At 41.8% G+C, this 23,544-nt stretch overlaps 1 long non-coding RNA gene across 1 annotated transcript; it reads left to right on the forward strand.

Annotated features, from left to right (window-relative positions):
* The first annotated feature begins 2,279 nt into the window (after window positions 1–2,279).
* Window positions 2,280–18,776, forward strand: LOC115475493. The gene is made up of 4 exons (XR_003943047.1): window positions 2,280–2,290; window positions 4,698–4,701; window positions 14,237–14,274; window positions 17,886–18,776. It is a non-coding gene; the product is annotated as an uncharacterized LOC115475493 (long non-coding RNA).
* Window positions 18,777–23,544: the final 4,768 nt, after the last annotated feature.

The raw sequence follows: 23,544 nt of genomic DNA on the forward strand, positions 1-23,544 counted from the left end.
AGCTTTAGATGGCGTTGAGACATCCAAGCAGCAATGTCGGACAAGCAGGCTGAGATTTTGTTCTGCATCAAGGTTGAGATTTCAGGGGTGGAGATGTAGATCTGAGAGTCGTCAGCGTAAAGATGGTATTGAAAGCCATGGGATTAAATCAGGGTACCAAGGGAAGAGGTATAGATGGAAAAAAGAAGGAGTCCAAGGACAGAACCCTGAGGCACGCCAACGGAAAGCGGGATGGAAGTTGAAGAGGATCCACCAGAGTTCACTGGAGCTTCTCTTTTTAAAGTATCTACATGTATGTGCTCTATGCATTAGAGGAATACAATGTCTAGAGGAATACAATGTCTAGTCTGCCCACATTATCCCAGTAAATCTCTTTAAAAATTCCTTTCTCAGCTAGGGATAGATATAATAATAATAATCCTGTCAATATCCAGTGGGACTTATCCAGTGACTGGGCTCTACCTGGATTTACACCAGCACTTACCTAGATATTGCCGATAAGTATTCAAACAGACCACCATGACATTACCCAGTTAGTACCCGAGCAGTTCGGGGGCAGAGCTGGGACAGACCCAAAAGTTATCTGATGTTGTTGATAGTCAATGTTAGACTGCATATAATGCTGCTCTAATTATGGCAGATAATAAGTCTGCTATTGACATTGAATATTGGCCATACTTGAATAGATCTCCATTGCCCCAGATTCAAAAAAATAAGTACTTATATATAATATGTAAATTGATTTATCAACTCTCAACACATTTCCCTTTGAAACCATTATTTGTACAGAGGTTATGACACAGGAACCCTTTATTTCCCAAGTTAGGAAAGCCCTGTACATGGCCAGCTATTTAACTTCCTTCTCAAACCCCACCTCAGAAGTAAAAAAAAACCCTTCTCATTTGCTGATGATATTCCTTAGGGGTTTTTCACATTCTTACCTTGCAAGCTGCACCCCTCATCCTTCTTTTCTCAAAACAATTTAATTGAGCCTCATTTTTCTTGAAGTGAATGAAAAACATATATAACCCCTTTCTTGCCTTCATATCTGAGCTCTCCGGCTGCTGTAGTGGCTGCAGAAGCAAGACTAACATATCAGGGCTTAGACAATTTCCACAGGGAATTAAATTCTCTTTGCACCCTGACAGTGCCCATACCCTTAGGAGACCTTCAGCAGCATATTTCCCATACCAACGTGTCTCTATCTTAGCTCTTGGCTGTGGGACCCTTCTATGCTCTTATCCCAGGTTACAGTGCCTCTTGGGGATCCTACTAGAACCCCCCAAAAAACTGGCACTGAGAAGGAGACTTACAGGCTTATTTTTGAAAGAGAAGGGCGCCCATCTTTCGACACAAATCGGGAGATGGGCGTCCTTCTCCCAGGATCACCCAAATCAGCATAATCGAAAGCCGATTGTGGGCGTCCTCAACTGCTTTCCATCGCGGGGACGACCAAAGTTCCCAGGGGCGTGTCGGAAGCATAGCGAAGGCAGGACTGGGGCATGATTAACACATGGGCATCCTCGGCCGATAATGGAAAAAAGAAGGGCGTCCCTGACAAGCACTTGGCCGACTTGGTCCATTTTTTCTTGCGACCAAGCCTCAAAAAGGTGCCTGAACTACTTAAGATTTCCAAGATGGCTGCACGTTAACGCGACTTGCTGCTGCACTATCGCATTACTGCATTGATGCCTAAGCGTCGAGGAAGGGCGCCTGCCCAAGTTCCCCAGACCCCTTCCCATATTCCTGGACCGATAGATCGGTTCTTGATGCAGCGGAGGACTGGTGAGGACTCCGGGACCATTTCGAGGCAAGACGCTGGGGGGTTTGAGGAGCTATCGGCGTCCCTCGAATTGGAAACAACTTTGAGTCCTGAGCAGAGAGCTCCACCCCCGCAACCAATGGCGGCGAGTTCCCTGCTTCCTGGTGTGTCGGCGTCCGCCCAAAGTGGTGAGGTAGCAACGGCAAAGGGGACTCAGATCCAGCTCATTGCAGCGGGAGAAGGGAGGTTATTACCTCCAGGAGAGACTCGCCAGCCTATAGAATTGGTGGGTTAGCTACAAGCGGTTGGAGAGAGGAAAGCTGATCAAGAATTTACATTTCCTGCAGAACTCACTATCAAGCCTAAGGAGGTAACATTGGATTCACTGTGGGATCTTATGTCTCGACTGAGACAAATGTTTCTAGCTGCTACAACTAAACATTCCTTATTAATAAATGAGCTGGAGCAAAAGATGACTCCTAGACTAACTACAATTGAACAAACTGTAAAGAAATTGGAGAATATTCAGTTCTCACTTTTGAAAGATGTATCCAGCTTAAGAATTAAGTCTGAGAACTTAGAAAACTATGCCAGGAATCAAAATTTGCATTTCATTAATTTTCCCTACATACCAATGATAAAACCTGGAGATATGTTGAAGAGATATTTATTGGAGAGTTTATGTATACCTGAAACTAACCTCAAAAAATTCCAAAACAAAATATACAACAGATTTTGGATATTTCAGCCTTTCTTGAGACCTCGGATACTCACCAGGCCACACCAGCGACTTTGGATGCAACTGTGGCCCTAATTCCTGATAAGCAATGGCTCTAACAGATGTTTTTTAAGCATCAGGAGAAACCATTTCTTGGTTTGCGGATTCCCTTGTTCCCAGACTTCTCAAGAGAGACACAAAAGAAAAGGAAACAATTTCTCATAATGAAATCGGCTGTAGTTCAAGCAGGGGAAACTTTTTTTTTTTTAGGTACTCCTGTAAGTGTATTATTAGGCTTGATAATGTTAAATATTCCTTTACTGATCCACCTCAGCTCTCCAAACTAATTTCTTCTAAGTCAACAACTGGGTCAACATAATATTATATCACCATAATCCTTTGCGAATAGCTATTTACTTTTTTTTTTTCTAATTTGTGTTAATTTGACTCCTCTATTTTAAGTCTTGGAATCCTAGCTGAGGACTTGAGTGAATTCTGTAAATTTGATGATATCATTATGATTTCTGCATTTATATGATATATATCACTTTCTTTCAAGATTGTATGCTTGAAAAAATTATTGTAAAATATATAAATAAAAAAAGGTGCCTGAACTGACCAGATGACCACCAGAGAGAATCGGGGATGACCTCCCCTGAGTCCCCCAGTGGTCACTAACCCCCTCCCACCCTAAAAAAATGCTGGCTCCTCCCATGACCAAATGGCTTGGATTTGGTCGTTTTTGACATGGATGTCCTCAGTTTTTCATTGTCGCCGAAAACCGGGGACAACCATCTTTAAGGACGACCATCTCTAAGGTCGACCTAAATGGTAAGATTTAGGCATCCCCGACCGTATTATCGAAACGAAAGATGGACGCCCATCTTGTTTCGATAATACGGGTTTCCCCACCCCTTCCCGAGGATGTCCTGCGAGGACTCCTTCAAGAAAGCTTGGGCGCCCAGTTCCATTATGCCACTCCACAGGTCCTTGGAATTCCACTCTTCTAGACCCAGAGAATGCAGCATCTTTCCTTCTCTGCCTCTTTCTAGACTCAGGGAATGCTGCCTCTCTTCCCTTTACATCTTTCCCCTCCTCACCAAAGAAGTAAAATAAAACCTTAAGGTCAGCTCGTAGCACTTAGGGGTCCTTTTACTAAGGTACACTGAAAAATGTATTGCGCTGGTGTAGGCGTTCATTGGATGCACGCCTGGAAAAAAGGCTTTTTGGCCGAAAATGTACACGTGGCAAAATTAAAACCATTTTTAGCCTAAGATCTTACCGCCACCCATGGACTTAATGGTAAGGTATCACGCAGTAATTGGGAGGTAATTGTCAGCGCGCACACTACCAATTACCACCTGGTTAGCACAACGCGGTAGAAAATATAAATTATTTTCTGATGCTCTTTAGGATGCAAGTAAAAAATTTAATTACTGCCAGGGACACTCAGTAGCCAAACAGTAGTTTCAAAGAGATGCACTTTGGACACATGTAGGCCCCTACGTGCCTTTGTAAAAGGGACCCTTAAGGAGAGACAGTTAATTAGTGGAGCTGAGAGCACCTGGTCTTTTGGAACAGGACTCCTTGATTAAAACAGCTGGTTTTCTGCTGTCTCCTTCCCTAAAGCTTGGTGCTGGTGACTGCATGCCCTATTGCCTCATAGTACTTGTAGTTCACAACTTCTTTTAAAAAAAAACCCCACGCTCTGCCACAAATATAGGTATATAAACCTGGGGAACAACCACACATATAATTCTTATTGACAATTCATTTTAGATGTATGCATCTCAGATCCATGCAAGCAATCATGGGTAACTCCTCATCCTTGTGTATTTTCACACAGTCTAGGTATTGAACTTTTAAGAGCATCAGGCTGGATTGAACTTAATGCAATTGTTGGAGTACAGAAGAACCCAGATGGGACAACAAAGCTTGTGCCACTAAATATTAGCAAAGCAGGGGAGCTGTTCATTGAATTTTCATCATTTAGGTAAGTACTTATGTTCATCTATATAATGAAGATATAAAGTTCGTAGTTATATGTTTCCCATCCGTACAGACCAAAACAGATGATTTATTTTTCTTTCAATTAACAATATAGGTGTTTGAGTAACAGGAAGCATGACTATCTTTATGTGGATTTGTAACTATTAAAAAATAGAAAACTAAGAGTAAGAATAAATACCTAGGTTTTCAACGGAAAGGAGTAAATAGAGGAGTGACTCAGGGGTCTGGGCAGGGAAAGATAGCAAAGGCCAATTTGACCAAATCTGCAGATGACACACAGCAGTCAACATTCAGCCAGCTAAATTAGCCTGGATGTTCAATGTCGGGCCATGTGGGGGCACTGGCATTAAATATCCAGGTCCCAGCCAATATTCAGTTGGGACCCATATAAATGGAGTACACAAACCCCAAAGCTAATTTCTCCCCTCCCACTTGCCAAGCATTCCAATCCCTCTACCTCCGAAGAGCTCTGATCACCCTATCTTCCTCCCAAAACAATTCTGATCTCTCCTCCCACCCTCCCCCTGAAGCAGCTCTGATCCCCCTTCCCACCTTCACTCCAGTCATCAGAAGGCATGTGGGAATGAGGGACCTGAACTATAGCTAAGTGATGCAAGGTTCAGCGTTAGGAGTAACCGACCAGGAAAAGGATGTAAGAGTCATTGTTGATGCTTTGATACCTTCTGCTCAGTGTGCTGTGGTGGCAAGAACATCAAATAGAATGTTAGATATTATTAGGAAAGGAAAATTATTAGGAAAGGAAAATAAAAATGAGCATGTTATAATGCCTTTGTATTACTCCATGGTGCGACCATACCTTGAATATTGTGTACAATTCTGGTCATCACATATCAAAAAAGATATAGTGGAATTAGAAAAGGCACAGAGAAGGGTGACGAAAATGATAAAGAGGATGGGACGACTTCCTTATGAGGAAAAGCTGAAACCGCTAAGACTTTCTAGCTTGGAGAAAAAAACGGCTGAGGGGAGATATGACAGAGGTATATAAAATGCTGACTGGAGTAGAACAGGTAGACGTGAATCGCTTGTTTACTCTTTCCAAAAATACTAGGACTAGGGGACACTCAATGAAGCTACAAATTAGTAAATTTAAAATGAATCGGAGAAAATAGTCCTTCACTTAAACGCTGGAAGTCGTTGCCAGGGAATGTAGTAAAAGCAGTTAGCTTAGCAAGGTTTAAAAAGGTTTGTATAGCTTCCTAAAATAAAAGTCCATAAGCCATTATTAAAATGGAATTGGAGAAAACCCACTGCTTATTTCTAGGATAAGCAGCATAAAATGTATTTTGTTGTTTTGGGATCTTGCCAGGTACTTGTAACCTGGATTGGCCACTTTTGGAAAAGGATGCTGGTCTTGGTGGACCTTCAGTCTGTCCCAGTATGGCAACACTTATGTACTTATTATGTACTTATGTAGGCTTACATTTTGGCTCTGGTGGTCTTGTGGTCCTTGTGGCAAGTAGTGCAAGGCTACCACTAGAGGTTGCACTTTCAGTTAGGCACAATGAGAGGCCAGAATGAGTGGGGTCACTCCTGGCCCAAGGACCACTAGGCCACCAGAACAATGGCATGTACGCCCAACAGGACCTTTAGTAGATTAGGACGGTGTTGGGAGGTTGTTTAGAACTGCTTTGGGGCGGGAGGAAGGATTGGAGATACTTCAGATGCAGGAGGGGAGGACGAACCTGCTTTCAGGGGCTCATAGGGCGATTGAAGCTGCTTTGGGGGAAGGAAGGGAAAGAATGAGTTTCAGACCAACTGATAGCTCTGCGAGTTCCAGCCAATAGTCAGTGCCAACATCCACATAGCTTAAGCACACAAAGTGAGGGCTGCTATTTATGGGGCCCTATTTGGTTGCTTAGCTATGTAAGCACCAGTATTGAATATTGGCGGCACATGCACAGTTGCCAATCCGTCCCCAACTCTGCCCTTAGAAAGCCCCTCTCCTGCCAACTTCAAAAATGGCTGGTCAGACTGGATATTCAGTGGCATTGCCCAATTTAGTGGCAAACTCTAGCTTGTCTTCATTTCCCTGTATCACCTCTGCTGTTGTGTTGCCTGTGAGTATCTGCAGAGGTTGTCTCCTGTTTCTTCTGCTAGTTCAGCTAACCCAGATCACAACTCTCCTTCCAGCCTATTAGTATCAGTTCTACAGTGTAATAATAATCATGACGATAACTCCCATTCTATTACCCACCAGAGACAATTCGCTCCAGCCCCAGAAGGTACCAAGATCAGAATGGTGCCAGCTGACTTCTAGTGTGATAGCCCTCCACCATAATACCTGTACAGTTAGCAATATTGTGCAAGTACCCTGAACTATTCATGACCCTGTACGTTCACAATCTGATAGCCTTATCAAGTCAGTAGATATAACTCATTGCAGCTGGCCTCACCCAGGTCCATTGCAGATTTATAGCGAAACACGATACCACCATCTGCTATACAGACATTGAGGGGCATAATCGAACTTCGCTGGCGAAATAGGTCGCCGGCGATCTATTTTGGCGGTGGCGCAACAGCTGGCCGGAACCGTATTTTCAAAAAAGATGACCGGCTATCTTTTTTTTCGATAATACGGTTAAGCCCGGCCAAATGCCGGAGTTCGCCGGGTTTGAGATCGCCGGTTTTGTTTTTCAGCAATAATGGAAAAAAATGCCGGCCATCTCAAACCTGGCAAAATTCAAGGTATTTGGTCATGGGAGGAGCCAGCATTTGTAGTGCACTGGTCCCCCTGACATGCCAGGACACCAACTGGGCACCCTAGGGGGCACTTCTAAAAATATTTAAAAAATACACAAATAGCTCCCAGGTGCATATCTCCCTTACTTTGGGTGCTGCACCCCCCAAATCCCCCCCAAACCCACTCCCCACAACTCTACACCATTACAATAGCCGTTATGGGTGAAGGGGGGCACCAAATGTAGGTACAGTGGGTTTGGGGGGGGGTGGAGGGCTCAACACTTAGCACCACAAGTGTAACAGGTAGGGGGGGGGGGGGATGGACCTGGGTCTGCCTGCCTGAAGTGCACTGCACCCATTAAAAACTGCTCCAGGGACTTGCATACTGCTGTCAGGGAGCTGGGTATGACATTTGAGGCTGGCATACAGGCTGGCAATAAAGTTTTTTTATTTTTTTTTAGTATGGGAGGGGGTTGGTTACCACTGGGGGAGTATGGAGAGGTCATCCCCCATTCCCTCCGGTGGTCATCTGGTCAGTTGGGGTATCTTTTTGAGGGTTGGTCGTGAAAATTAAAGGACTAGGTAAACCCAGCGAAATACTGATTAATGCTGCTTTTTTTTTTCCATTATCCGCAAGAGCCGGCCATCTGGTAGCCACGCCCATGCCCGCCCATGTCCCGCCTTCGCTTCACCGCCGACATGCCCCCTTGAACTTTCACCGGCGCGGCGTCGGGAAAGCGGCGATGTTGTCAAAAACGCCGCTTTCGATTATACCGATTTCTCCGCTTTTGTGAGATCGCCGGCCATCTCCCAATTTATGTCGGAAGATCGCCGGTGATCACTTTCGATAATAAGCCTGATTGTGTACCAGGGCATGATAGATATATCTGATATCCTTATGTTTCTGCAGCCTGATTAGTTTCCTGCTGATGTAGCAAAAGCACATCCTTTCTATGCTGGGAACGGAATTGCAGTGGGAAGCTCAGAAGCATGCGTTTACATTATTCTAAGATCACCTATGTACATAAGTGTGAACTGCACAAGACAACTTTGGGAAAGTACCTGACGCAGTCCCTGAGCAGTGCTTTGCAGCCAGTATCTGAGAAAGGACTTTCCCCTCAGCTAACAATATCATTTCACTGTCTTTGCCAGTGGGGTAAGAGTGTGGTGATGGAGGGGAATGGGAGTAGAGAGGGAATGAGCAGGTTGAGTCTTTACCTCAGGAAAGGGGTGTGGCTTTGGGGAGGGGAGCTTTTAAAACTTTTTAACCCTGTGTTGATGCAGAGGTGTGTGGAACCAGGCTGACTGGGCCATCTGTGAGTGGAAGTTCCCCTCAGGAGACAAATGTAAGGGAACTCTGTTCCTGGCAAAAGGCTTTTTATTTTCACCAGCTGTCATCCCAGAGTGTATGAAAATCTTGACTGTGGTATTGCAAGAAAAATGTCATTTAAACTTTCAGTAAGAATTTAAATGAGCTAAGAGCTCATTCGCATCTCCTAGCTAAATTTTGCAAAAAATGCCATTCTTTATGCTGTTTCCTATTTTCAGTCAGATTCTTCTATTTTCTGAAGGATTTTCTTTTAGTTCTAATAGCTTCCTTCACCTCACTTTTTAACCATGCCAACTGTCGTTTGGCCATCTTTCCTCTTTTTAATGCATAGACTCTATCTGGTCTGGGCTTCCAGTATGTTATTTTTGAATAGTATCCACACCTGATGTAAATTTTTTTACCTTTACAGCTGCTTTTCTGAGGTGGTTTGTTTTTCTTTTTTTTTTTTTTTAACCTTCTTATTTTATCATAGCCTCCTTTTTGAAAGTTAAATACTAACGTATTGGATTTCCTGTGTGTATTACTGCAGAGATTATATCAAATCTGATCATGTTATGTTTGCTGTTATCAAGTGGCCCCAGCACCATTACCTCCTGCACTATATCATGAGCTCCGCAAAGGTCTAGATTTTGAATTGGTCCCCTCTTGTAGATTCCTGAACAGCCAGACTCATATTTGGAAAAACGAAATACGAAAGCCCTTAAGAGAAAAACTACATTGGCTCCCAATCAAAGAACAAAATCTGCACCCTGGTTCATAAAATTATCCACGGTGAGGCCCCGGTTTACATGACAGACCTCATTCACTTACCAACCAGGAACTCAAAAAGATCAGCATGCACATACCTAAATCTCCACTACCCTAGCTGCAAAGGACTAAAATATAAATCAACCTATGCATCCAGCTTCTCCTACATAAGCACACAACTATGGAATGCACTACCAAACGTCATGAAGACAATGCACGACCTAACAAACTTCCGGAAATCATTAAAAACCAACTTGTTCAAAAAGGCATACCATAATGATCCAACTTGAACACCTGAACCCTGCAACACAACAAAACTCACACCATAACTGAACAAAACTTAACTCTTTATCCTTACTACTTAATTTACTCTGTCACTTATGAACTTTAACGCAATACCACCCTGTATTTCTCATACCGGAATTGAGCCTGAAAATAGGTGGGATACCTTCTCTGTGGTCGATATTGAAATCACTTATCTGGGACCTATGCATAGATATTCAGCATTATTTAACTGGATAGTGCCATTGAATATTTATAATTAGGGGGAATTCTATATATGGTGCTGAAAAATTTGCCCCCTCCCAAAAGAAAAGCTCTTAGAGCTATTCTATAAAGTTAGGCACGGTTTACAGAATACACATAGCGCCCATCCTTGTTACAAACATTTAGGCGTGGCCATTTTCACCAATTAAAATCTGGTGTAAATACCCACACCTAACATCATTTTAGGAATGCTCAAGACCCACCAATGTTGCTCCCATGGCCTTGCCCCATTTTGAGATCCGTGTGGTAGCATTTATGAGCACCACTGTATGGAACAAGCTTAGCAAGTTGTACACGTAAATTCTAATTAGTGGCAATTAGTATTGATAACTGCTTGTTAGCGGCCAATTATCAGCGCTGATTGCTTCTTAATTAAATTACATGCAGAATCTCAAAGAGCAGCAAGATTCCAGAATTCCAAAGAACAGCAAGATTCCGGAATCCCAAAGAGTAGTAAGATTCCAGAATCCCAAAGAGCAGCAAGATTCCAGAATCCCAAAGAACAGCAAGATTCCGGAATCCCAAAGAGTAGAAAGATTCCAGAATCCCAAAGTGCAGCAAGATTCCAGAATCCCAAATTCCAGACTCCTAATGAGCAGCAAGATTCCACAATCCCAAAGAGTAGAAAGATTCCGGAATCCCAAATCAAGTTGTACGCATAAATTCTAATTAGAGGCAATTAGTATTGATAATTGCTTGTTAGCGGCCAATTATCAGCGCTGATTGCTTCTTAAAAAATTAAATTGCATGCAGAATCTCAAAGATCAGCAAGATTCCAGAATCTCAGAGTAGCAAGATTCCGGAATCCCAAAGAGTAGTAGTATTCCAGAATCCCAATGAGTAGCAAGATTCTAGAATCCTAAAGAGCAGCAAGATTCCAGAATCCCAAAGAATAGCAAGATTCCTTTTTTCTCTCAAATAACTGTTTGCATGAGCAGCGTCGTTTTATTCAAATTTGCCACTATTTGTCTTCTCCAACAAGATATGATTTTGATGAATATATTCTGAGATAGGAAAATCATTATCATTGAGTGAGATAATGTTATTAACTAACCGTTTAATATACTGCCATTCAAAGTCTAAAGAATAGACATGGCAGTGTTCAAGTTCCAAATAGTTAACTGCCCTAATACAAAGTTGTACCAAAAATGAACAAAATCTCAAAAGGGGCAAAAGACGAATAGCACAACATCAAACCCCATCAACAATGGTAATATAAAAATGAAACACATAAAAAGGGGAGAGGACAAGTTAACTGGCCAGTAGCCCCCCAAAACTCAGATGCCCAGGAAGAAAGAAATAGACACAGATTAAGGCAAATGCATTTGATTGCATCTCTACTCTTACATTAAGCTTTGAAACTCAGTGGTGTTTTAACCAACCCTGATTTTAGGATGGATAAGGTTATTTCAATTTGATCTTGACCAGCTCTAGTACACTGCATGTAATTTGATTCTGTTACTACCAGCAATAACGTGAACTCTTTTTCCATTCTATTTATTTAGAATAGACATTAGAGACAGCATAAATGCTCAGAAAATTCTTGAAACTATCTTGAATCAGGTAAGTTATATTTCATTAAAGACCACAAGACATGTGGGTATGCCTGTTATTAAAATGTGAGGCAATAGTTGTTCTATTTTAAGAAAGTAAAAATACAGCGTCCTGTTTACTAAAGTGAGCTAACATGGGCTAAATGCTTGTGTTACTTGATGCATAACAAGGGATATTAGCAGTATGTAAGACCTAAATTGAATTGAATTAATATTAATATAGATAAAATACAATGTCAATACTGAAGAGAGATGACTACATGCAAATACATGCAAATCAGCTCAGTTCATGAATATTTAATGTGTTTTAATGCACATCTCTTGAGGCGTAGATAAGTTCTTATGTTGGCCTTTCCTTCCCACCTACAAACCTCCACTCAAAATCAAATATCCAAGCTTGCTCAGTCCCCCCCCAAAATGAATGCAGGAGCCCCTTGAAGCTAGGTACTCTCCAGTATTCATATTCATGGAACAGGTGGATGTGAAGTGTCTGTTCACGCTTTCCAAAAATACTAGGACTAGGGGGCATGCGATGAAACTACAGTGTAGTACATTTAAAACAAATAGGAGAAAACATTTCTTCCCCCAATGTGTAGTTAAGCTCTGGAATTCGTTGCCAGAGAATGTGGTGAAGGCTGTTAGCTTGGCAGAGTTTAAAGAGGGTTTGGACGGTTTCCTGAAGGACAAGTCCATAGACCGCTACTAAATGGACTTGGGAAATATCCACAATTTCAGGAATAACATGTATAGAATGTTTGTACGTTTGGGAAGCTTGCCGGGTGCCCTTGACCTGGATTGGCCGCTGTCGAGGACGGGATGCTGGGCTCAATGGGCCTTTGGTCTTTTCCCAGTATGGCATTACTTATGTACTTATTTATTTCTAAGAGTAAGGAAATCTAAAAGCAATTTTTTAATATGACTTACAAAGAGAAATCTTACATGGATATCTGACAAAAGAAGAAGACTCTTTGGATGTGATTATTGTTTTGCAGGGAGATTTCATGGTCCATAAGAACATAAGAATAGCCATACTAGATAAGACTAATGGTCCATTTAGCCTCGTATCTTGTTTCCTACAGTGGCCAATCCAGGTCAGAAGTACATGGCAGAATCCCAAAGTATAGCAAGATTCCAAAATCCTAAAGCGTAACAAAATTCTGGAAACCCAAAGAGTAGTAAGATTCCTTGCTACTAATCCCACGAATTTTAGTCCAGGATCTTGTCTAAACCATTTTTTAAACCCAAATACGCTAACTGCTGTTACCACATCCTATGCAAATATATTTCCAGAGCTTGTTCCTCCTCTTCTTTTTAAAATGTATTTCCAGGCAACTTCATTGAGTGTTCCCTAATCTTTGTACTTTTTGAAAGAGTACCAAAAAAAAAAAAATTAGTGCCTACCACTGCTTAGTAAAAATACCCCTTAGTGATTTAAGCTTGGGATACAGGAAAATTTGTAGGTTTACTGATAAAACCCAAGTTAATTTCATAAAAAACAAACAAACATTAGTTATTAGTTTATTAAAAAATCTAAAATTATTTTGCCTTAGTTTAGATTTGTCACAGAATTCTAAGAGCCCTAGAACAGTGAAAATTAAGGTATTAGCGGGTTTATCAGCTCCTAATGTTGTTGCCCTGTCTTTTAGTCATCTCAGGGACCTGGTGGAAGGAAAATACCCAGTGGAACACTGTGATCCCAAAGTAGAAATTATTGCAATGATAAAGTGGGTCAAATTGGAGGGAGGATAATGTTATATGTTAAAAAGAAAATTGTGTCAAAGAAAATAACAGTTCATCAGGAAACAGATTGCAATGTGGAATCGTTCTACATAGAAATCCCTCCCCTATCCCCCACCCCTGATATATAATGCTATTTAACAGGCCAGAATGGCTGTTGACCGATTAAATAGCATTTAACGAGCTTTCCACCTATATTCAATGGGGGATAACCAGCTGTGAATACTCCAGGTTAGTGGCTAGCAGACAGCCGGTTATATTGCCTGATATAACTTGCTAGACGCCTATATCTAAATCCAGATTAGCCGCCATATTTGGCAACATGATAACGTGGGATGTCTTTGACCGGTTTAAAGATAACTGTTAAGATTCACTATTGACTAATCCAATTATCTTTAAATTGGCCAAAAATAAACCGGATAGTCAATACGAGTCACCGAAAATGGCCCCTCATTGAATAACCAGTTTTAGCTCCGACCACAGAAGTTAGCCAATATAACTCTTGCAGTCCGAATGTCGGCCTCTCCGTGTATAAAGAGAGGAGTGTGGTAGCCGTGTTAGTCCACTCTTAAGGTTATCAATAGAAATCAAACAAAATAAAACATGGAAAAGAAAATAAGATGATACCTTTTTTATTGGACATAACTTAATACATTTCTTGATTAGCTTTCGAAGGTTGCCCTTCTTCGTCAGATCGTCCGATCTGACGAAGAAGGGCAACCTTCGAAAGCTAATCAAGAAATGTATTAAGTTATGTCCAATAAAAAAGGTATCATCTTATTTTCTTTTCCATGTTTTATTTTGTTTGATTTCTATTGATAACGTGTATAAAGAGAATGAGAATACTGGTGGGACTATATTGCTGCCCACCTGGCCACGAAGGACAGATGATGAAATGACAACAGAAATAAGAGAAACTAACAGATTTGGTAGAATGAGTTAAATGTAAAAAAAAAAAAAAAAAAAGCCCATTTGTGGTTTATACTCAACATCTCTTGTGCACTTTATACTGCTCACATTTGATGACAATAAGAAAGGGTCCTTCAGCATTGACTCTTATTTAATAGTTATAAAAGTTGAATTGTTCTCCTCTACCCTTGTCAAACACAGTTACCTGGAGCATTCGCAAGTGGCCTTACGATGATGAATGCGGAAAGTGGAGTCAACAGTAAGTGTTCCAAATTTTTGTTGACATTCTCTCTTCAGGTTCATTAGCATGCATGTGATAGTGAGTTTTGTTATAATCATAGAAACAGGAAAGGGTAAAATCATCTTTGGGGGTAACAGTGGCAGTCAGCATTTTTTAAAAAATAAATTAGCACATCTAATCAGAAAGGTCCATGAATATAATCTCAACTAGGGTAGGAATGGATAAGGAGTCCTGCTACCACTTTTCCCTCTAAGCTGAGCGGAGGTCCTCCAACTACACTGCTGCCAGTGGGGGCGCTATTTCAATACTGTGTTTTTAATGGCTAGAGACAGGCAGGTTCCCTGGAGTCTTGCAGAGCTTGTCTGTCCATCACTATTGAAAATGTAATAGTGAAACAGCTCCACCCACTGGCAGGGCTATAGATGGAGGACACCCTCTCAGATTAGAGCAGTGGTTCCCAAACCTAGTCCCGGAGGCATCCCAGCCATTCAGGTTTCCAGGAGAGATTAGCAGGCAGTGCATGCAGTCTCTCTCATGAATATTCATTGTGGATATCCTGAACACCTGACTGGCTGGGGTGCTTCCAAGACCAGGTTTGGGAACCACTGGATTAAAGGGAACAGTGCCTGCTGCAGTATGCGTAGACCAGTGGAGACCAGTGTTAGTCCTTGTGTGTGTGTGACTAGTAAGCTAATTACTTCTTCTGTTATAAGCTTGGGAAAAGAGCCTAGCCTTCATTTGCTTCCTGAAACAGAGATAGCCTTGTGCTGAGTGAAGCCTTTCAGGGAGTGCATTCCAGAATGGGGGCTACACCAAAGAAGGCTCATTGGCAGGTATCAAATCACATGATATCCTTTGCAGAGATTGTGTTAGGGTTACTCCTTGGTAGGACCTTAGTAACCTTGGAGGTGTGGAGAAGGAGATCCTGTTCTTCAGGAGCTCTGGCCCATTTCCTTTAAGGGTCTTGTAGATCACAGTTTTATGTTTAGGCCTGTATTGTACTGATAACCAATGAAGTTTTTGCAAAAATGGTTTGATGTGGCTATGTCTTATTTCCTTCTATCAGTCTTGCTGTTGCATTCTGAATCAGTTGGAACTGGTGCAAACCCATTGTAATCAGACCAGTGTAGAGTGCATTACAGTAGTCCAGTCTTATGTTATCATGGCATGAGTCATTCTGACAAGACTTGCCATCTCAATGTATAGAGAGAGGCAGCATAGTTGTTGCAAAGATTAGAAACAGCTCTTGAAGGTTTGGCTGATCTTGAAAGTTGCTGGGATCAATGTAAGTGTTTAATTGTATTCCACAGTTCCTGACTTGCGGTTTATGAAGAAGTTTATATCTCCAAAAAAATATATTTTGATGTCAAGTATGTGCACACTTGTGTTCGGTACTCACAGGAGCTCTGTTTTACTTGGGTCCAGGCAAAGTTTATTGTTTTTAGCCCATTCTTGAATTACTGTTAAATAGGTAGTTTATTCATGGCTGTAGGTAAGTCTGGTTCTATTTATTTATTTATTTATTTATTTATTTATTTCAATGTTTAGCCTGTCCTTCCAATGAAGCCCAGAACAGGTTAACAAAAAAAGCATATATAGTGAAATAAAAAGAGATACAGTTAAACAAAAATCAAAACATGCAGAAACAAATAAACAAAACTGTTCATTAAAAAAAAATCAATGATTTTTCAATTAAATAATATAGTTTTAATAGCTTTATTAAGGGGGACTGTGAGACTTCGGGGATCCCAGTGATGTGTGGAGAGGAAACTATAATCCTCACCAACTAAAGAAAAGGCAAAATTGCAAGAGGTCAAACACATACATAACAGTACTTAAAAGATCACCTCATTGCCACACCAAAGCTATCCCAAGACCACCCTTGGGAACTATAGGACTGGTGAATGCCAGATCAGCTGCAAAGACATCCTCGGTGATCCATGATGTCATACATGAACAGAATCTTGACATCCTAAGAATAAGTGAAACCTGGCTAGATGAAAGTGTGGGTTTACCACTGGCCCAACAGGTTTCAACATCCAACATCAATCAAGACCAGGAAGACGGGGTGGAGGTGTAGCAGTCTTTTTCCTAAGTGACCACCTGAAACAAATGGCACCTCCCAGAGTTTGGAAGGAGATCAGAGACAAAAAAAGCTGACCGATGAGAATTTCCTAGAGGCCTTAGACTATCCACATGTGGATGAAAAGACAACTACAGTGTCAGAACAGGTTGACATTTGGAATACATACTTAGCCAAGACCTAAGAGAAAACGGCACCAGTATAAACAGTTTTATGCTCCACTCACAAACACTCACCTTGGTTTTCTCCAGAACCTTGGATCCTTAAACGCGAAGGACGTAAACTGGAAAGGAGATAGCGTAAATCCTGCCTGGATGAAGACACGCTAAACTAGAGGAAACACACAACAACAAAAAAACGCCAAGCCTTGACAACAGCCAAAAAAACATATTTTTCTCAATGCATTGCACAGGCTGCCAATTCAACCAAGCAGTTGTTCAGTATAGTAAACAGCCTACTGCAACCCCCACAACAGAACCAGCCTGCCCAGTCTAAACTAAACTGCCATGATTTTGCTGCCTACTTTGTCAACAAAATTAAAAGTCTCCACCAGGATTTACAGGCAATCCCACCCAGTCTCCAATCTGTTAACCAGGAGTGCACAAACTCCTGACAGAGACAGATGAGACACTTAACCCAATGACAGAGGAGAGCCTTGACAAAATCCTAACAGAACTTCAACCTTCGACAAACTACCTGCTCCCTTGACCTTTGCTCATCAAAGATAGTGCAGCAGGAAAGTATGGGCCTCATAGAAGCCATCACAAAAATTGTGAATACCTCTCTTTCTAATGGGCAGTGAGTCACCCTTTGGTAAAGCAAAACAAACTTGAAAGTTACCAGCCAGTATCCAACATCCCATTTCTAGGGAAACTTATAGAACAGGCAGTCTATGTTGAACTTAATGACTGGCTAGAAGAGAGAAAATGGCTAGATCCATGTCAGTCTGGTTTCAGACCCGGTTATGGAACAGAAATGGTCCTTGTATCCCTTCTAGATGATCTTCACAGAACTGAAACAGGGGATTCACTTTGGTGATAGTCCTGCTAGATTTCTCAGCAGCTTTTGACACTGTGGATCATTGTATCATGCTAACACGACTGACAGAAACAGGCATCAATGGAACAGTACTTGCCTGGTTCAGATCCTATCTATCTATCAGACAGACAACAATCCATAACGTTTGGCAGCAACTCATCGCCACCATGGGCTCCGCCATCTGGTGTAGCACAAGGATCAATACTGTTATCTATTCTGTTCAATATATACCTCAAGCCACTAGGTATATGGAATACTATGGTTACATGTGTTTAATGGTCCCCCTAGGGATGCTCACTTATGCCAGTCATTGATCTTGCTTAATTGATTGCACCTAAAAATTGGCAGGCCAACGTCTTTTACCTAGTATTCTATAATGGTTTAGGTGCATTATTAAGCCATTATAAAATTGTTGCCACATCGTTATAGAACTGCATCTAACTCCCAAATAAAGCAAAATATATTTTTGAATCATCTTCATTTCATCATTTTATTTTATTTCTTCCAGACCTTGGTTGTTGAGAAGCCTGAACAGTGAATGAAGGAAGGAATCTTTCTGGCTGAAAACCTGCAAAATGTTGATTACTTTTATGTTACCTAACTGTGCAATTATAGGGTTAGGAACAAGAATGAATCAAATTAAGGAAAAAGTGAAACTTCTGTAATGCTAATGGTGTCTAATTTCTTAAAGTTTCCTGAATGCTTAAGGACAGTGATCAAAGGCATTTCATGAGCAAGCATCTTTCTTTTTAAATACTTGCAAAATCTAACACATCAAAAATAAAGGGGTTGATATTCAATGTGGTTTAAGTGGGGAGGAAAGGCTTCAAACCCTCTTACACAACACTGAGCATGTCAGATTCCAATATACGCCAGCACTTAACCAGGCAGCCTGAGACAATCAAAATCTGAGCAGTGCCAATTCTCCCTGGCTCCCTTTTCAATACCTCTCCCCTCCCCAATTCCATGTCCATGTCCTGTTCCCCAATCTCGTTGTTCCGCTCTCCCCTAGCTCCTTGATCTGATCCCCCCTTAAAAATCCCCCATTATCACATATCCAAACCCCCCACTCTATCACCAATTCATCAACTGCTGCCCTCTGGACCCCTCAGGACTTACCAGGTTCTGATCTCTGGTGTCTAGTGGGATGGGGGTTGAGTGGTCCCCTTTCCTCTCCTGCCCCATTGGCTCCAGTTTCAAACTGACAGCACTGATCCAGTAGCTGTAGTCTTGCAATTCTACTGCTAGGAGTCAGCTTCCATATAAGGCTGTGCCTCCAAAGATTCAGACCCCTTTATAAAACCATTTCCAAATTAGAAGAAGACAGAGATGAACCACCACTTAACCTGCAATACACATATTTACTGGCACAATCTCATAAGCCGTTTTTGGAACAAGGTCAAGGCTAAACATTGGTCATTATATCTTTGTAATCACCTTTCAGATAAATTTTCTGTGTTCTGGCATTGTATTCTCATCCTACCTTCTGAAAATCATTAAAATGTTCACTAAGGCACGCTAACAGAACTAGTGTGTGTTAACAATTAGTGTGCGCTAAATGATAAGATGCCCATAGGAATATAACAGGTATATTATCATTTAGCACCTGCTAAATCTGTTATTGTGTTAGTAAAAGGACCCTAGTATTATTTTCATATTGTAAAGAATTGTTTTCTTATTGCTTAATGCCTGTACTGTATTCATTCTTTCATTAAAATAATAATTACTTGCATCACATTCCATGTCTCTCTGCTACTATAGAGCATCTAATCTAAAGGTGTCTTGTATTAAGCTTTATAAAGCAGCCAGCTTGGGTTTTACCACATAGTAGACATTAACGTATACCTAAGCCAACATCTACCATGTCTTCTAACTAGCAATGCAATACAGAAACCTACACTAGTTGTCTAATGTAGATAAGAGTGAGAGGTAGGCATATCGTGGGCTGGTTGGAGGAGTGGTCGGCTGTGACATCTAGAATGTGGGTTGGTACCACACACTAGCTGTCCAACTGCCAATGACAAGGCTGCATTTATTACCACTTCAAGGGAAGAGCTTTGCAGTGTAAAGGATCGTCAGCTCATTGGTGTGAGCTGAGTGATCGTGAATACCTGTCTTTGTAAATCCTTAGGCTCCTGCAGGCACAAAATCTCTGTTTTATCAAATAAAACATATCCTTGCATCTATTCAGTGACCTTCACTTAACCCCTTTGGTCAGTCTATGTCAAGGTCACTTGGAGAGAACTCAGCCCATCCCTGGCCTCTTTTCTATCTATGGAGTTTAACACAAGTTCTAACAATGCTTAAGGAAAAAAGTTCCATATGTATAAACAAAAGTGTTCGGTAAGTTGTCTTTTAACTTATTTATTTTTTATTTATTTGTAGCATTTGTATCCCACATTTTCCCACCAAATTGCAGGCTCAATGTGGCTTACATTTGCCGTAATGGCGGCTGCCATTTCTGGATAACAGAATTACAGATGGTATTGCGTTTAGGTGCATACATACATGGAACATGATATATGGAACAGGTCATGGAATATATATATATAAACCATGTGCATATATATATACTGAAATACCGAAAGGAAATGCCTTTTAGTTGGGGTCAGGCCCTGTACCAGACTGCCTATCTATCACCACATGCTTAGCTGTGATTGCTGCTACATCTACCTGCAGGCAAGAAATAAAGTCACCTAGTCCTACTACTCTAAATCATTTCTGTAGCACTACCAGTCGTACAGACTCCGTTCCTTTTATCTTGCTGCACCATGTGCCTGGAATAGACTTTCTGAGCCGGTAGGTCAAGCTCTATCTCTGGCCGTCTTCAAATCTTGGCTAAAAGCCCACCTTTTTGATGCTGATTTTAACTCCTAACCCTTATTAATTTGTTCACAACCCTTATTTTATCATCCTCACTTTAATATTCCCTTATCTCTTATTTGTCATGTTTGTCTGTCCTGATTAGATTGTAAGCTCTCTCAAGCAGGGACTGTTTCTTCATGTTCAAGTGTACAGTACTGCGTACGACTACTAGCGCTATAGAATTGATAAGTAGTAGTAGATTCCTATACATCTTAGAATGGAATCATCTGTTAGATGATTCACATATACTTTTCACATATAATTACATCAAAGATGCTTTGAACAGGATATGTGAGATAATGCATTGAAATTTTGCAAAATATAAGTATTAAAAATGAGGAAAAATCTATCTAACTAAAGGCCTTAAGTCCACGTAACTAAGGGACAAGATACTAGGAAATGCCAAAGGAAGCAGGACTACAGTAGAAACCGTTTAAATAATATTGGGTAAGACCAACTCAGTCAAAAATCAAATACCGCCTAATACTGATATACCTAAAAAGTCAAAATAGTCTAGCTGGCAACAACTTTACCTTCAAGAGGAAGAAATGTAATTGTGCTACATTATAGAAGACACATTTAATATTTTCATATACCACAATGCATTTACATGGATATTTTAACTGAAATTTTGCCTTTAAGGACAAAACATTGTGCTGCAAACATACTGTTTTCTTCTATTCTGCGTCCTTATACATATATCGGGGAACTACTACTACTACTACTATTTAGCATTTCTATAGTGCTACAAGGCGTACACAGTGCTGCACAAACATAGAGGAAAGACAGACCCTGCTCAAACAGCTTACAATCTAATAGACAAAAAATAAAGTAAGCAAATCAAATCAATTAATGTGTACAGGAAGGAGGAGAGGAGGGTAGGTGGGGGCGAGTGGTTACAAGTGGTTACGAGTCAAAAGCAATGTTAAAGAGATGGGCTTTCAGTCTAGATTTAAAGGTGGCCAAGGATGGGGCAAGACGTAGGGGCTCAGGAAGTTTATTCCAGGCGTAGGGTGCAGCAAGACAGAAGGTGCGAAGTCTGGAGTTGGCAGTAGTGGAGAAGGGAACAGATAGGAAGGATTTATCCATGGAGCGGAGTGCACGGGAAGGGGTGTAGGGAAGGACGAGTGTGGAGAGATACTGGGGAGCAGCAAAGTGAGTACATTTATAGGTTAGTAGAAGAAGTTTGAACAGGATGCGAAAACGGATAGGGAGCCAGTGAAGCAACTTGAGGAGAGGGGTAGTATGAGTAAAGCGACCCTGGTGGAAAACGAGACGGGCAGCAGAGTTTTGAACCGATTGGAGAGGGGAGAGGTGACTAAGAGGGGCATAATCGAACGCAAACGCCCATATTTAAGAATGTCCATCTCCGAAAACGGGTCCGTGAAGGGGTGGGTCGAATCGTATTTTCAAAAAAGATGGATGTTTATCTTTAGTTTCGAAAATACTGTTTGTGCCAGGCAAATGCATTGGATGTGGGCGATAATCGAAACCGAAGCGTCCCAGCTCAAAAATGACCAAATCCAAGGCTTTGGGTCGTGGGAGGGGCCAGGATTCGTAGTGCATTGGTCCCCCTCACATGACAGGACACCAACCGGGCACCTTAGGGGGCACTTTTAAAAAATAGAAAAAAACATTACATTACCTCCCAGGTGCATAGCTCCCATACCTTGGGTGCTGAGACCCCCAAATCCCCCCCAAAACCCACTCCCCACAACTCAACACCATTACCATAGCACCTAATGGTGAAGGGGGGCACCTACATGTGGGTACAGTGGGTTTGGGGGGGGGGTGGTTAGAGGCCTCATTTACCACCACAAGTGGTACAGGTGGGGGGGTGGGCCTGGGTCTGCCTGCCTGAAGTGCACTGCAGTACCCACTAAAAGTGCTCCAGGGACAGGACTTGTTGCTGCTGTATAACCTTGGCACAGCAATTGATACCTGAAGACTAATCTCGCTGAAAACGTCCTTTATTTGAATAAGCACCTTTACTCACAGTTAACTGCAGATCAGAGGTTTTGCCCCACTGGCAACGAGTCTCCCTGGTACTGAGATTAGCAGTAGGTCAGAGCTGGCAGAATGGTGTACAATGCCCTCTTTCAGCAACATTCAATGTAAGAACTAAGTTCTGTAACGTGGATAACACACGAAAGGGATCTAAAACGGACTTAGAAACATGGCCACTACCTATTGGACTACTGGAAACAAACCAGGGCACACTCTGACCCAGGTCAGCAGGGGGAAAAGCAGCATGGGAGAAGAGCCTACCAACTACCAACATCGTGAGACTGTAACACAAGCTAGTGAAATCAGGAGGCCATTACCCTACATCCACCACATTGCATTGCTGATGTGACCCTGCAGAGCACCCGAGAGCCACATCTGACCCAGGGAAAGGCTATGACAGGATCGAACACATTCTGCTGTCAAGGAGGTGGGTACGGAATTTGAGGGTGGCATAGAGGCTGGGAAATAAGGTTTTTCAAGTGGGTTTTTTGTTGGTGGAGGGGGGGGGGGTTAGTGACCACTGGGGGAGTCGGGGAAGTGATTCCCAATTCCCTCCGATGGTCATCTGGTCATTTAGGGCACTTTTTTGGGACCTGTTCGTGAGAAAAAAGGGTCCAAAAATTCTCGCTGAAAATGCCTTTTTTTCCCATTATCACCTAAAGACGCCCATCTCTGCTCGGCAGATAACCACGCCCCAGTCCCACTTTCACCACGCCTCCGACACACCCCCATCAACTTTATTCGTTCCTGCGACGGAATGCAGTTGAAAACGAACAAAATCGGCTTTCCATTATACCGATTTGGGTGTTTTTGCGAGAAAGATGCCCATCTCCCGATTTGGGTCGAAATATAGGCGTTTTTCTCTTTCGATTATAAGGTGGTAAGTGGGAGGCCAACAAAGAGATTATACCTCCCAGAACATCCAGCTTACATGATTGAAAAAAACACTAACAAAAGTGCTGCTTTATCCTGTAAGAAAACAAACGTAACTGGGAGAGTCAGTCTCTCTACAACCTTTTGCTGTGCTCAAGAGAATTCACAATCTGTTGGCAAAAGCTGATTTATTTCTCAAAATCTGTGACCAGAAAGTGTGCTTGAGCGGGGGCGGGAAAATAGATTTGTGATTATCCTCAGTGCTGAATGAAAGGAAAAGGTTTAATTGGACAGAGCGGTGGTAAGCCCAACACAGACTTACCACTCGCTCTTCTGGGACTACTGCCGGCCCAACTTATCTTTCCATAACACTTTTAACCTTCATAGCACACTCAATTTACAGACGGGACCTGTTTCACCAC

This window comes from Microcaecilia unicolor, chromosome 8 (genome assembly GCF_901765095.1).
Source record: "Microcaecilia unicolor chromosome 8, aMicUni1.1, whole genome shotgun sequence".
In the NCBI taxonomy this organism is placed as follows: domain Eukaryota; kingdom Metazoa; phylum Chordata; class Amphibia; order Gymnophiona; family Siphonopidae; genus Microcaecilia; species Microcaecilia unicolor.